Source organism: Psammomys obesus, unplaced genomic scaffold (assembly GCF_907164565.1).
Source record: "Psammomys obesus unplaced genomic scaffold, mPsaObe1.curated_primary_1811, whole genome shotgun sequence".
Lineage (NCBI taxonomy): Eukaryota > Metazoa > Chordata > Mammalia > Rodentia > Muridae > Psammomys > Psammomys obesus.
Window position 1 is genome coordinate 9,410,531 of NW_026596109.1, and position 12,732 is coordinate 9,423,262.

At 48.4% G+C, this 12,732-nt stretch overlaps 1 protein-coding gene across 4 annotated transcripts in view; it reads left to right on the forward strand.

The window, feature by feature from the left end:
- Positions 1-11,063: 11,063 nt before the first annotated feature.
- Positions 11,064-12,732, forward strand: part of Pars2 (prolyl-tRNA synthetase 2, mitochondrial) — a 4,335-nt gene continuing 2,666 nt past the window's right edge. Inside the window, exon 1 of one of the 4 annotated variants that reach the window (XM_055628688.1) lies at positions 11,064-11,100. The gene's annotated coding sequence lies outside the window, so the exon portion shown is untranslated. Of the gene's footprint in view, positions 11,101-11,135; positions 11,149-11,516; positions 12,164-12,732 lie in introns of those variants that run through there. The other 3 variants (XM_055628685.1, XM_055628686.1, XM_055628687.1) reach the window with 3 other exon arrangements.

The window sequence follows — 12,732 nt, forward strand, 5'->3', positions numbered from 1 at the left end:
CTGTCATCTTCGGTCAGAGTTAGGCTTCCCTGGTGTCCTTCGAGCCCATTCTACCCCATCTCTGCTCCCAAACTGTCTAACCTCATGCCTTTCCACATCGTGTTTCCTCAGTCATTTCTGTCCCAGGGGCTCAGCTCAGAGGCAACGCCCACCAGGAAGTTCTGTCTTCTTCCATCTCTCTCGAACCCCACCTTTTTCAACGTGGAGGGTTTATTGTAGCTGTGTCTCGCTTCAAGACATCTGTGGATGTTGTGGCCAGGACCCAGGAACCCTTGAGGTCTAGAGTTCGGCCAGAATCATGCCAACTCCCCCGTTACATAGCTGGGAACTGAGGCCCAAAGACTTGTCCAAAGTCATGCTCAAAACTGCCTTTCCATTCATGGTCCTCTCAGGGATGCTGCCTTGCCAAGTTTGCTTCTGTCAAATCCAAGAGAACCCCAGTTCTTTCATTTTTGTCTTTTACTAACAAATACTTAGCAGTGGGCGTCCCCAGCAAAGAGCCATTAGGGCTTACGGCCTGGGGCAGTGGAAGCAGTAAGGCTGAGAGTGCTGACAGCACAGGACTTGACCTTGGAGAGTCCGCCCGGAGATGAACTACCAATGGCAGGCTTGGAGATGGTGTGGAGGAACCTGATTGGTCACCCAAAATTATATAACCTGGTCTCTTTTCTGGAATAAACGAGTCTGTATCCACTTGCCCTTGGTTTGCATTCACCTGACTCCCAGTGTCTGTGTGGTGACTCCGTGCCTCTCACCCCCCGAACCCCCATCCTCACCCACGAGCTGGACCCTAGGGAGGAGGACCAACACTTAGCAAGCACAGGCCAAAAGCCAGACAAAGCACCAAACTCCAGAACAATTTTGGAATCAGAACCAACCTTGTCCTTGCCTTGCCTTCATAGAGGTGGTTGTCTGGACCATGCACAGCAGTTAGGAAAGGACCTGTGGACCACCTTCGGAACTTTGGATCTACAAAGCTACTGGAAACTTCAGGAAGTTCCTGGATGACCCTCCCCCAGCCATCCTCAGCTAGCCTGAGTAGCACTTGTGCAGAGCAGTAAAGAGTGTTCTTTGGCAGTTCCTTGCTCCTTTGATTTCCTGTCTATAAGCCCTGAAGAATCCTCTGCCCACTGGGAGGCTGGGAGCACAACTTCACACAGATGAAGCCACAGGAACCCACAGGCCTTGCATGGCCTGCCCTCTCCTCTTCTGGGTCTCACGGTCGCTATGTAGCTGGCAACATCTGTTTAAGAGGCGTGACAGAAGGCTGTGAAAACTTATTAAAATGGGCAGGATTCCTCAGTTATGGGTTTCAAAGATCTAAGAGTTGCAATGAACCTTAATTCTCATCTGCCCTAGGCTCCAATCTAAAGCAGGACTCCTGAGCACTGAGTATCCTTGAGGAAGTATCTATGAACAGCTGTGTACAGCAGACGGGCAGATTACCACATCACAGAAGAATTAATTGATAGCCAGCCATGGTGGCTCATACTTAGAATCCCAGCATTCCTTAGGCTGAAGCAGGTCAGCCTTGAGATCAACACCAGCCTGGGCTACACAGTGAGCTCCCTGTCTGCAGAGTGAGAGCCTTCGTGGAAAGCTAAACAAAAGGAAGAAGACATGAATTGAAAAAGAAAAAAGAAAGGAAAAAGCACTCTGAGAGGCAGAGGCAGGTGGATCTCTGTGAGTTCGAGGCCAGCCTGTTCTGCAAAGCCAGTCCAGGACAGCCAAGGCTACGCAGAGAAATCCTCTCTCGAAAAACCACAAAACAAAACAAGACAAAACAAACAAAAGAACCACACAAATCAGTCTCATTTTTTCAACAGGTATATCCTTTTCTTGAGTTGAAATGTTTTCTGAAACTTTCCCCCCAATTCAAGTTCGTTTTCTGGGACCGCAAAGCATAATAAGCAAAATGGTATTGGACAGGCTCTCTCCTCTGCTACCCATTCTCTTCCTATATGGTGCCTGTTACAGTGCTGCTGTGCAGTGTTGCAAGCCTGGCTGCACTCTGACCCGGCTTCCAGCCTCCAGCCTCAGCCTCCAGCCCAGCCCAGATGCTCACAGTGAAGGTGCGAACAGCTAAAAAGCTGTACAGAGCACGGTTTCTCTCCATCCCAAAACAGCCCCCAAGGGAGCACCCTGCGTGGATGGATGATGGTGGCCAGATGCCAAAAGAAGTGAACTACCTCCTTCTCGGGCTGTTGACGACTCTTTTTTTTCTTGTTTAGCGCAGGGGAGGATAATGACATTTAGCACTTTACAGCTCAACGGTAAAATGAGCAGATGGAAACAGATCCCCTGCACTTCAAATGATCAGGGTTCCAGCAAGAACCCCCCCAACACACACACACACATACACACACAGGTCTCGGGGGCCAAAGTCACTGGCAGGCTTACTGATGAGGTCAGAGCAGGGCTCCCCCTCCTCTCTCAGCTTTTGCCATACCCAGCGACTCACAACAGGTTTCACACCTGTCCTAAACCTACCCTCAACCACCCAACCCCTGACAGCTACCTTCAGCCCCCCAGCTGTCGCCTCAACTGCCTCTGCCCTCGGCTCCATCCAGCTAGAGCCAGGTGGTAGAATCTTGAGCTGGCCTTCAAGATTGTCTCATTTAAGTTGTCTCTGTCAGGCATTTGGACACAGCAATGAGAAAAGTAGTAAATACTTTTCCCCAGAATCAAACCCTCATGATGAACTACCCAGCCCCTGGAATGTAAGGTACACATCTCTGGTTTTCAGAAAGCACCCAGTCTCTGGTGCTGCAGAGATGACTCAGCAGTTAAGACTACTTGCTGGGGGCTGGAGAGATGGCTCAGTGGTTAGGAGCAGTGGCTGTCCTTCCAAAGGACCCAAGTTCAATCCCCAGGAACCACGTGGTAGCTCACAACTGTCTGTAATGGATTCTGATGCCCTCTTCTGGTGTGCGTGAAAAAAGAGCACTCATATACATTAAATAAATAAATAAATAAATAAATAAATAAATAAATAAATAAATAAATAAATAAATAAATAAGCAAGCTTGAAACAACAACAAAAAGACTACTTGGCCCTTTCAGGAGACCGAGTCCAGTTTCCACACCCACATGGGGTGGCTCCGAATAACAATTGCTGCAGCTCCAGGTGTGTCTTGGCTAGCCTCCATGGTCACTCACACATGCCCTAGATACACACATGATAGAGAAGTTACACGCATGTGCTGTTCCTGCAGAGGGCCTGAGTTTGGGTTCCAGCACCCACACCAGGCAACTCAGAACTGCCTGTAACTCCCGCTCCGTGGAGGAGCTGATGCCTCTGCCTCTGCACCCACCTCTACATAATGGCCTAGAGACACACATGTCCACGATTAAAAATAGACCTTAATAAATACATCTTTAAAAGTACAATAAAAAATTGTCCACTCTCAAGCATTTTTGTGATAGTTAGCACATAAGGACTTAGACGGCCAGAGAGCCCAGATATTTGCTCCAACACTATTCTGGATGTTTCTGTGACACTATTTTTAGATGAGACTAGTATTCTACCCGTTGGCTCTGAGTAAGTGGACTGTCTTCCTAATGCATGTAAGCTTGTTCAATCAGCTGAAGTAGAAGAAGGACTGACTTTCCATCAGCGAGGCCTTTGGTCTCCAACTGAAACACCAGCTATTCTTGCTGGCCTCGTTCACAGATTTTTGAGCTTACAGCTTCTGTAATCATTGAAGCCAACTGCACTCATGTCTACACACACACACACACACACACACACACACACACCACAGCCTACAATTTCTGTTTCTCTGGAGAACCCTCATCTAAAGGCCCCTTCTCAGGAGAAGGACCCCAGTACCTCAGTCCTCACCCAGCACCTTCTTAGCACCTCTCTTTATGTCATAACCTATATTAAGTTTCTCAAGCACAAAATAGCAAGGAAAGGGTATGGGAGTATTTGTTGCACATGAGCTCTGTATGCGCTGTGTATGAGCTGTGTAGCACTTCTCTCATGTTCACTGGTTCTTTTATTCACTGGTTAATTCATTCAGCGAAGTTTTATCAAGCATTTAGAATGTGCCAGGCAATGATCTAGTCTGGGGGCTAGGGGTTGTGGGTAAGCTACAGCCTACAGGCGGAATTTGGCCTGCCACCAGTTTGTTTTTTTTTTTTTAATAAAGTTTTATGGAAGCACAGCCATACTTCTTTCTTTACATCCTCCTATGGCTACTTTTCTTAGATAATGAGCTAATTGAATACTTATAAAACAGATCATATGGCCTGCAAAGCCTGAAGTACTTAGTGTAAGGTTTAGCTATTGAAGGAGAAAGTCTGGTGCCTCTTGGTTATACCAGGAATTACTGTATCCCATGTCCTATGGTGGGTGAGGGAGGTAGGGAAATGAGAAAAAAGAAAAGAAAAGAAGAGGCATAAAATTGGAAAGGCTTTTACTATGTTAAATGGTGGTAAGTACTAAGAGAGGAAACTGAGGTGGGTGTGTGAGGTGTTCAGGGGATGCTGCGGGTAGGGATGGATTGCAGGGCAGTGGGAGAGGGCACCCCAGCCGAAAAGGGGACAGTTAGGCAAAAGCCTGAGGAAGTGGAGGAGTGAATCCTGTGGGGGGGGGGAATGGATCGTCAGCTAGGAAACAGGTGCAGAGCCATACTGGAGTATTAGCTATAAGACTACATTGAACATTGGGTACAGGTGCCTTCAACTACTTTCCATACATAATCACACTTAATTACTTACACGTCATTACCTAATTATACAGATAATCACACAAAAGAATGATCTGAATATATTTCTGCCACTGAGCACACAGCACTTTCAGTTTGAAGTTTTTTTTCTGTTGCTTGGACATCATGGCCAAGTTCATTCCAAGGTACTGTGCCTCCTCTTTGAAGGACAATCTCCCCGGAAGCTGCTGTGGCTAGGGAGTCCATCATGACCTTCATCTTGCCCATGCTACCCATGGTTCAAGGTCAAGGGTTCTGGCTTCAAGGATGTGTCTTGTGTCAGGGGAACTTGTCATCTGAAGAGTAGACAAGCTGCCCCTTCCTCTAATGATGGACATGTTAAGCCACAAACCGAGCAAAATGGTGGTCCTTTGCAGTGCTGAGGAGACAGAAGAGAGGAACACCAGGGCCACCTTCAAGAGGATCCAACTGTGGCCAGAGAAAGCCTCTGAGGCATGGAGGGTCCCTGGGTTGTGGGATACCAAGACAGCTATCCATTTCTTTTACTTTTTTTTTTTTAATAACTAGCAAAAAAAAAAAAATGAACTTTTCTAACCTGTAGAGCTAAACTAGAAATGAGAACCATAAATCTACAAATCAAGACATCCAATACGTTACTATTAATTGAGTAAAATGTCTCCCAGGAAGCTGCCAGCATGACAGGGTCAGACACTCGGTCTCTGCCACCCTGGACTTCTTCGTGGGGAGAAGGTCTATTCTGACTGTGGCTGTCTGGCCAGGTCCACACTCCGGGCTGCAGAAGCTCTTGTGCACTCACAGATCGCTACAGCATGCTGGTCTGCCTCCCAACGGGCTCATGAGCTTTAATTAGTTACTGTTGGTAAGTGTTCTGAAGACGTGGGGGTGTACAAACACTGCGGGTCATTAGACCTCTCCAGACCCCGGGCTCTACAGCCTGGGAACTGCTAATTGAGAAGTAATTACCACCTCGGGGTCCAAAGGATTCGCTACCAGGGTTTTTCAGTTTGTAGGGGTTATAACCATGTGCATGGGCAGAGGAAGAATTAAAGGCTACTGTGGACACGTGGATGCCAAGAAATTCTGAACATAACTTCTCTCCCAGTAGGGAGAATATTGCCCCAGTAAGAACCTGTGGGATGCCAGTCCCTGAGGAAAACCCCTCCCATAGAGCTGAGCTGCAGAGAGCCTGAATGGCTCATAGAGACTAAAGAAGTCAGGTTAGCTCAGCCTGGCCCTCTAAGGAAGGTGACAGACACTACAGCCATGTGCTTTCCTGGACTCTAGCCAAGCCATATCTTTCCTGACGTTAGGCTGTGGTGATTCCCACAGATCTATCACCCTCCCTCGCCAGGCTGTCTAGAATCTCTCTGCAAGGCCAGATGAGCTAACTCAGAATGGGCTTAGACTCCTGGGCTCAGCCCACTGCAGCGACCTGCTTCGGGAATGATGTACCTGGTGATTCCTGCACCGCTCAGGCCTGGGGGTCAAGCACTGTGCCAGCGGAGCCTGCAGCCTGCAAGGGAGGAAGATAGTCTTAAAGTGACACTCATGCCCCTCCCCTTGGCTTTGGAAACAATGTACCCCAAGAAATCAGATTTCCTCCAGGAATCTCACACTAAGGGGAAGGAAAAGACTAAAGTCTGAGCCACCCAGGAGGCAATCAGTCCCCCGGAAATGGACTGTAACTTGTCAGACCTCTTTTCAGCTCAGCTAGAACAGAGACAGTGATGGTTTTGATACAGTCTAGGGGTCCTGATGGGGTTCCTTTTCTCTGCCCAGTTAACAAATTAAAGGGTGACAGCTGAGAAACCTGAAGCACCACACCACAGACAGAATCAGCAGTCGGAGAAAGGCGTTTATTGGGGGTAAGGAAGCCCACATGCGCAGCAGACACACAGAGTTTTAAAAGACCCTCTGCAAAGCAGAAGCAGGACTCAGCTGAAAATTAGGATCTTCTCTATGATTGGGCTTTTAAAGCCTCTGAAGTTTTCCTCCTCTAACTTAAGGTTGGTCCATTTGAAGAAAGCAAGGTTTGATTGGCCCCACAACTGTTGTGTGACATGTCCTGAGCGGGCCTTGAACTCGTTGAGTCAGTCCATCAGCATGGGGTCTGCTGGTGGGAGACAAAAGCTTACAAGGCCTTGTTTTGTTTTGAGCTACCGGGCTTTAGTTAAGTCAGGAGGGTGAGGACAAAGCTGGCCATCTTGGAAATTCGCCACCTTTATTACCTAGCCAAGGCCCCTCTCCCTATCTGTCTGCCTACCAGGGAGTTTGTCTAAGTTCTATTCTCAGCTTATTGAGGACAGGTGGTACTGTTGACCTTTCTGCTCAGGTGGGAAGGTGTCCTGGGACTCAGGAGCCCAGGAACCACGCAGCTCTGAGGTGGAACAGTGTCCCAAGGGAAGGCTATCCTGAGACCCAAGAACCACACAGCTCTGAGAGGAGGCCTCAACAGAGGTGTTGCAGCTCCTAAAAGTATCCCCAGCTGAGCTGAGGAACCCAGGAGCCTCAGCCCTGCTCCTTCTTCTCTTCTGGGCTTCTTCTGATGAGAGAGTCACACAGGGCAGCAAATCTCTTAAAACAGATTTATTGGAGGGCTGAAACCAGGAAAGGAGGGACAAATCCAAGAGTGGCCTGTGCGTGCAGACACAGTCTTTATATAGGATTTCTTAGGGGGTGGAGCTTTCCAGGGCAGAGATTTCTAGAGTGAGGATTGGTGGAATTTCAAGTTCTGAGCTTGGGACAACTCGGGAATTGGTGGGTTTTCCTGATCAGGGATTGGTTGGTTCTCTAGCTCAGGGATTGGCAGATTTTTGTGGAGAGCTCAGGGACTGGCGGGTTTTCCTGCTCAGGGATTGGTGGTGTTTTGTTCAGCCTTTTCACCAAAAATTATCATAATCTGGGAAGGATCCTACTGAGGGGCTGGAGATGGCCTTTGTGACAGAGGCTCAAAATGTCAATCATTATGACAGTTAGAGAGGTGTGTGGGAAGGGCCTATTGACTCATACCTCAAGGGCTTTGCAGACTTGAACCCTGAATTAAACAAAACAACTTTCCTTATCTAAACTATGAATTTATACTAAGGAGTCAGATTCCCGGTCCTGGTCCCTGGCTGGCAGTGCCAATCCCTGTAAAGCTCCCTGCTTGCGGGGAGGGGGCTAGTTTATACGTTGTTGCCACGGAGATGCTCTGGAGCTCACAGACTAGCTCCAGGCGGACAGGGCATCCCCTGCTGGGCGCTCCCTGTCAGCAGCAACCACTGCTGTCAGAAGCCACCTTCTCCGTGACTTCAGCTTGTCAGTGTGTCCTGGCATCTGATCTCAGGTCCCCCTGCTGTGGAGATTTAGCCTCAATGGCTCTGGGGTCCTGAGGGGTTGCTGCCCGGTGTAGAGAGGCCAGCAGCACAGACTGAAGACCCAAGCATCTCTCTCAGGGTGGCACCCAGGGGAGCTGAGAAGCCGAAGAGGGGGCACCCGGAGAAAGCTGTAGGGGGTGCTCAGGGGCAAAACTTGAAGTAGCAGGGGCCTGGCTGCTGGAGCAGGCCCCATTCCCGGGGCAGGGGGTGAGGGAGGAAGGAAGCTGGACACACTCCTGTAAAGTATCCTAAGTTTACAAAAGGAATCCATGTGAATAGCCAACAGCCAACCAATTCTGGGTTATTGGGGTTTTCAGGACCTAGGTTATGACCCTTAATTCTGGTGACATCAGGAGCTGTGAAAAGTAAAGGCAAACCCACTGCCTGGCCGACCCATTCATCTCTCAGGTAAACTGAGAGACAGTTTCCTCAGTAAAGCTCCTCCCTCGTTCCCTGGATTCCTACAGGGCTTTGCTGAGCTCCGAGGATGCTGCTGATCACAGACTCCATGCACGGAGTCCCTGGGAGCCTGAGGGCTGTTCGGTTGTTTATCCGAGTTCGGTATCTTGCCATGGGTGCGGCACGCTTGAGGCAGGCTTTGTAAAGTGCAGTTGTTGAATAGAGTCACTGAAATGCGGCTCCTACTCCGGACATTTCATCCTGTTCCCAGCCTCATCATTCTCCTCCAGGCATCCACAAGGTTCTGATGCTCTCCTTCTTCAGGCCTTTGCTAAAATGCTACTGAAAGAATCAGACTAACTTTGTAACCTATGTTTCTTTTAATTGTCTTATAACTTATATTTGCAAGTTTTAGGCCCATGTTAATTAAAGCCTCTTAGTGCTTCTCCAGAGAGCCGAGGAATGTAAAAGTTCCTGACATTAGCCATCTGTGAGGGCAGGGATAAGGAAGAGAACAAGCGGAGATCTCTACTAAATGGAAAAAAAAAATCACCGGCTGGCGCCAGTGAGATGGGCTTTGTTTGGAAACTGGGCCAAATGGCCCCAATCCTTCTCCTGACCTTTGATCCAAAGCCTGTAACCCACACTCCTCAGAACAGACATGGGATGAGTTAATCACCCTCCCACGTTTAACTGTGGATGGAAGGAAATTCCAAACTGACTTGAAGATCAGATATTTACGACAGGGCTGACTGGACCTAAGGGTGACCAGAACTAACCAATTATTTTAAAAGTTAAACACCTCATCCAATCCTAAATCGCCAAGAAGGCAACCCCAGGAGATTCCCGCCTTGTGTCTTTTAAAAACCTAAGGTCTTTGTCTCCCGGTGCCACTCCTAGCTGACCAGCAGGGGTGACCCCATTGCGCAATGGTCAAGAAGAGTCTCTTGCATTTTTGCATCGATGGATGATTAGTTTCCTGAGTTCTCTTCATACCTTCTTATATTTAGGCTCTTGCTGGGCCTAACACTACCTTCTTGGTAAGGCTTTCCAGGGGCATCCTATGAACCATTCTGTTCCCCACTCCGCTTTTCTTTTTTCTTTTTTGAGTTAACTTGTCTTTAGAACATTTAATACCCTCTGACTGACAACTTACTTTTTATGTGGATTTTTGTGTTACTTTTTATTTGAAAAAATAATTTTATCAAAATCCTGGGTTTGTTTGGTTTTTTGCTTGTTTGGTTTTGGTTTTGGTTTCTGAGTTTACTGCCCTGTTTTCCCTGCTGCCCCTGTTTTTTTGTTTTGTTTTGTTTGGTCAACTTGACACATTTAGAATCACCTGGGAAGAGAAGGCTCTGTGGGCAGATGGGTGGAACAAGCCATGAGGAACAGTAAACACTATTCCTCCATGGTGTTCGCTTCAGTTTCCATGTCCAGGTTCCTGCCTTGACTCCTGCTGAAGTTTCACTGTGCTGGCTCACAGGGCAGTCTCTTCTAAAATGAATGCTGGGAGTCGTTTCCCTCGTTCTGTTCTCGCCACACCTACAACAGTAGCTTGTACAACGTAATTACCCAGAAAATATTTTGTGAGGGCTGAGGAGATGGCTCCTCAAGTAAAGCGTGTGCTATGAAAACAAGAGCGTTCAGATCCTCAGAGCCTCGATATGTAAGGTGAAGATGGATGAAGGCACCGCTATGGCAGACTTGGGCCTCCACACACTAGTTCACACGTGTGTGCCTTCACACAACAAACAAGCACTCCCATGACATAACACACTGAGATAAAATACATACATATTGTGAATAGAGAAAAGACTTCTCTTTATCCGTACATGTCTGTTAAGTGGGGGCGGGTATCCTCGGAGGCCCAGAAGAAAACTATGCATTTCCCTGGAGCTGGAGTTACAGTGTCTCTGAGCCGCCCGACGTTGAGCTGAGCAACGGACTCCAGGCCCCTGAAGAGCAGCAACCGTTCGTAACCAGCACAGTAAATGGACGTTTTAATTCTTAATTCTCTTTAAGACTCAGGGAGACACCTCTTTGAGAAGCCCATGGCCATGCTCTCCAGTTTCTGAGTTCTTCTCTCTAAAGCCTGGTATTAAAATGTCCTTATTTAACCCCACGTCTGCTTCATAAAAAAAAAAAAAAAAAGATTTAAAGCACTTCCTTGGGCGTTGTAATAGGTGACTTCCCCCACTCTTTTACAATCCTAAACTCATTTGAGTTTAGGATTGTAAACATTTAAATTGGTTAATTATATTAGATTTGAAACATAACTCCTTGTGTGTTGTCAAAGTCAAGGTTTCTTAGTAGTGCACCAGTTCTCCTCTAAGAGTAAGACAATTGTTTTTACAATTGCATGTAAAAACACACTCAAATCCTTAGAAGTGGGATTTGATCATAGAGTTGCACCTTCCTAAGTCCTAGACGGCACTTCCGGAACCGTAACGTAAGCTTGGCTACCCAGGCCAATCTATGATCTTCATGGAAGAGCTAGGTTCAGTTTCCGGAAAACCTCTCACGCCTTCCTTCAGAGGCGTGGAGCCAGAGCATGCCGCGCTTTCCGATTGGCGAGAAACATAAGAGGCGGAGCTTAGGCCGAGCCGGCGCAGGCGCCGTGGTTTCGCGTGAGGGACGAGCGGGTGGTGCAGGTATAGTGCTGCTGGAGAGGGTGAGGGAGGGACGAGCGGGTGGTGCAGGTATAGCGCTGCGCAGGAGGGGCCGTCGGGGAGGGCCCAGCGAGTCTAGGGGCAGCTTCTGGGCGCGTGCACCCAGGATCTGGTGTCAGCTGTCTCGTGTGCGTGCTTCCTGACCATTACAACTACAGGCTGATGGATAGTCGTGTCCTTGGTCGCAGCTCACCTCCCCTCCCCCCCCCCCCCCCCCCCCCGCTGTATTTGAGGGCAACCTTTTCGCCCTGCTCAGCCCCGCGTGGCCCTAAAGAGTCACAGAGTTCCTAGAAGGGCTCGTTTTGACCCGAGTAGGGTCACCCCTTGTGAAGGCCAAGACAGTTTAGAGCAGGGTGTGAAGTTTCATTGCTGTTTGATGCAGCGCCGTTGGTGGTGGGATTTGGAGACAAATTCCTCGAATCCAGAACGACCCTGTACCCTCTACTGTCGCCTTCCACAAATAGATTTACCCATATCAGAGCCTAGGAATGGGGCATCATAATAGCCAAACCTTTACGGTACTGGGCACTTCAAGCTTTCCTGAAAGGATCGAGTGTTGATCCTGAAAGGATTGAGTGTCGCGTGTGCCTGGAACAGGAAGAGGGTAGGGGAAAGGGGAGGACCTGGGGTACACTCCCAAGGCAGCAGGAGACTGCCACTACTCCCGCCAGTGTTTTGAAAAGTTGAAAGCGGAAGGAATGCAAGAGACCAGTAGAGGCTATTTTAACAGGCTGAGGCTTGTACAGAGTGCAGGCTGGTCAGGTGGAGAGCAGGCGGATCTCAGGGGCAGAGGACTAAAGAGTGCTACAGTAGTGAGGTGTAGAGGTGAGGACCGGTTTCTGACCAAGGGAGCTTCTGGTGCCTTGCAGGGGGATACTCCTGTCTGCAGGGTCACCACTGTCTGAAGGGATTCTTCGTCACCAGGTTTCAAATAGCTGTGCAACTGTGTTCGTCAGACAGGGGCATATGTAGGTCTGAAGTTCAGCAGTCGGGGCAGTGAAGGTACGCTGGCCTGGAGAGTGTGGTGAGGAGGGCAGTTAAAACAGTAAGTGACTTCTTTTGTTTGAGGCAGAGTTTCATTTCCTTGGATGGCCTGGAACTCTGATGTGCAGGCCCTGCTGGTCCTGAACTTGTAATCCTACCCGTGGCTCCGAAATGCTGGGATTACAGGATGTGCCATGATGCCTGGCAATATTGACTTAAAGTGGAGGATGGGAATAGAGACCAGGAACTGGAAAGAACTGTCCTCAGCTGTTGGCTGTGAGATTACAACTGGTTTGTTTCAGGGTCTTTACCCAGGGTCCTAAAACAGGAACAATATCAGCATCCACCAGGCACATAGCATGTGCCAAAAACTGTTGTAAGAATTTTCCCTACCTTTAAAAATGCCCACATTAAAGGGACAGAGCAAATCTGGTGGCTGTTTCATGATGAAACTTTAGCACACAGGAGTAGGGACAAGTGTGCAAAGCTTCAGGAAGTAGCTGGTTTGAAGTTGGCTTAGAACCCAGGCTGCCTTATCTAGAGCCTGTGCATGTGTCACTTGGATGCTGTCTCTGTAGCATGCTGGTCACATTTTCACAGAACTTTTTTTTTTTTTTTTTTTTTTTTTTT